General features: G+C 39.6%; 1 pseudogene; it reads left to right on the top strand.

The window, feature by feature from the left end:
* The first annotated feature begins 161 nt into the window (after positions 1 to 161).
* LOC102475019 (zinc finger protein 582-like) lies at positions 162 to 1829 on the top strand (annotated as a pseudogene).
* Positions 1830 to 3225: the final 1396 nt, after the last annotated feature.

Here is a 3225-nt window from a genome sequence, read left to right as displayed (position 1 = left end):
CACCCAAACAACCATGCCACTTCCCTGCCTCATTGTTTGCTTTAAGAGTTGTCACAAGCTTTCCGGGCGGTGAGACTGCTTGTGCTGAGGTGGGCTCGCGCTCTGGGTTGTGGGGGGGCGTGGGCGTGGTGGCAACCAGAACCAAGGACACAACAGCTCTGCCATCTCAGGACTCTGCCCTTCCCCAAGAGAGGAACCAGAAGAAGGACCCACAGCCCTTGAAATTCTAAAAGTCATGTTCCTTAGGTCAGAATTGTTCAGGTATGTGGCCATAGTCTTCTCTCAAGAAGAATGGCAATGGCTGGCACCTGCTCAGAAGGAGTTGTACAGAGATGTGATGTTGGAGACTATAACAACCTAGTCCCACTGGGCCTTGCCATTTCCAAACCCGATGTGGTCTCCTTCCTGGAACAATGCAGAGAGCCCTGGAAGGTAACAGAATGGTGACAGAAAGTCTGTGCCCAGTTTGACCAGAGAGAGAGACAGTAAACTTTCAGGTCAGGACTTGAACCGTGAATTGGAGCCCAGAGATGACACCCATGTATTACCTCCAAAGCAGCACGTTTGTGAAGCTAAATTACCCCAGTGGGAGATAATGGAAAGCCTTGCAAGTTATGGTCTTGAATGCTCAAGTTTTCAAGATGATTGTGATTGCAGAAGCCAATTTAACAGACAACTGGGGAATCCAAATAGACATTTGTCAGATGATAATCAGTCATGAAGAAATGCCCACTTTTTACCAGCAAGCATCCCTTACCTTTTACCATAAAATTCACAGTGGAGATAAACCCTGTGAATACAGTAAATGTAGAAAAGACTTCTGGCAGGAGGAATTCCTTATTAATCATCAGGACTTAATGAGAAACCCTATAAATGTAAGGAATGTGGGAAGGCCTTTAAATATGGCTCACGACTAATTTAGCATGAGAATATTCATTCTGGTAAGAAACCGTATAAATGTAAGGAATGTGGTAAGGCCTTTAATTCTGGTTCAAATTTCATTCAGCATCAGAGAGTTCATACTGGCGAGAAACCTTATGAATGTAAAGATTGTGCAAAGGCTTTTAGTCGAAGCTCACAGTTGACTGAACATCAGTAAATTCATAGAGGTGAGAAACCCTATCAGTGTAAAGAATGTGGCAAAGCCTTCAACTGGATCTCACATCTTAAAGTACATCATAGAATCCATACTGGGGAAAAGCCCTATGCATGTAAAGAATGTGGGACGACTTTTAGTCATCAATCTCAATTGATTCGACATCACACTATTCATACTGGTAAGAAACTGCATGAATGCAAGGAATGTGGGAAGACCTTTAATCAAGGCTCAACTCTTGACATCAGAGAATTCATACTGGTGAGAAACCTTATGAATGTAAGGATGTAAGGTGTGTGGAAAGGCCTTTAGGGTAAGCTCATAACTTAAGCAACATCAGAGAATTCACACTGGAGAGAAACCCTACCAATGTAAAGTTTGTGGTAGGGCCTTCAAATGGGTCTCACATCTTCCCGTACATTACAGAATTCATACGGGTGAGAAACCATATGAATGTAAGGAATGTGGGAAGGCATTTAGTCATGGCTCACAACTTATTCAATACCAGGTGATTTATACTGAAGAAAAGTCCTGTGAATATGAAGAATGTGAGAAGACCTTATGTCATGACTCAGCTACTGTTTGACATCAGAGAATGCATAATGGGACACATGTGAATATAAGAAATGTGGAAAAACCTTCTACTAGCCCTTACCCCTTATTAATTATCAGAGAATTTATGTTGGCAAGCAACCATATGAATGGAAGGAACAGTGAAAGCCCACTAGCTTAGACAAATCACAACCTCTTAGAGAAAAACTTGAGGAATGTAATGTAAGTGAGAATTCCTCTGTTCAGCGTTATACTAAAGTCATAAACTTCATATAAAAGAAAAACTATATGGATATAAATTGTTTAGGCTGTGATTGTCCAAGAAGCAGAGAAAGGTTGGAAATAAATTTGTCTCTAAAACATTCCAGAATCACTTTTTCTGACCGTGGTGTAATAATTTTAACAGTAGTTGAAAGTTTCAGTTTTCTTTGGGGAAGATACAATAGCCAAATTATTTTTGTTTTAACAAGGAAATAAATCATGCAATTGCTCTGAATGGTAATGAAAAGAAAATTTTTATGCGCTATAAGATGGTAGCCAGAAATACTTCCAGAAGAATTTCTACAGTCTTTAAATGCATGCATATATACAAAAAACAAAAAGACTACTCAAATACAATCATTGGACTATTCAAGACTACCAAACATCCAAGCAATTAAAAAATTAACAGAAAATAAAAACAAACTGATGAAGTAAAAAGTGGTCTTATAATAATCTGTTTTTATTTCTTCCTAATTCAGGAGTAATTTAAATTTAGGAGAGTGTTTCTTAATTTCCACATTGTTGTTCTTGATGATTTTTCGTGACTTCTGTCAGCAGGCATACCAAACTCCTCTTGTTATTGACAACATCCATGTCTTGCCTTAGAATCTGAAGATTTCAGGTGTTAATTTTCCAGCTTCCTACGCAGCTCAGAGTGGCCAGTATGTCCCAGCGTTAGTCACTGGGATATGATGGGGCTTCTGGGAAAGATTTTCCTCATTCAGTAAAGACAGATATATTGGGAAGATTCCATTCCCACTTCCTGCTATTTCTCACATTTTTCTATAACATGATACCTGGAGTTGCTGCAATATCTTAGAATCAAGAGAAAACAGAACCTCAGAGAAGCTGACTCAGAACCCTGACAATATTCAACGGTGAGGCCAGTTTTGGACCTCGTTCTTCGATGCCTTGTTACGTAAGAAAAAAAAATGTTGTTCAACTTCAAAAAAAAGAAAAGAAAAAAGAGTTGTCACAAGCTCACTCCATCTCGTTCTCACTCTGTCTCTGTTTGCCTACCATTCTGTGTGCTTCCATTAGACTTCCTATAGGGCTGCCTAAGGCCAGGGCCTATCTATACCTTTGGATTTTACAATCACCAAGATTGTGAGTTAATAAGCCCTGTTTCTCTCTAAACCATCCAGTCTCTGGTATTTCTGTTAGCAATACAGTAACAGAATAAAATACAGGCATTTATTTACCGGTGAAAGGTGCAAAACAGAGTATTTTTGACTCTGGAAAAAGAAAACATATTTTCTACCCCATTGTGAATGCCAGCAGGGAAAGAAAGGCTGGTCTGAGTCTCCATTCTTTCC

This window comes from Tupaia chinensis, unplaced genomic scaffold, assembly GCF_000334495.1.
Source record: "Tupaia chinensis unplaced genomic scaffold, TupChi_1.0 Scaffold000081_1, whole genome shotgun sequence".
Lineage (NCBI taxonomy): Eukaryota > Metazoa > Chordata > Mammalia > Scandentia > Tupaiidae > Tupaia > Tupaia belangeri.
This window is presented reverse-complemented; position numbering and strand designations above follow the sequence as displayed.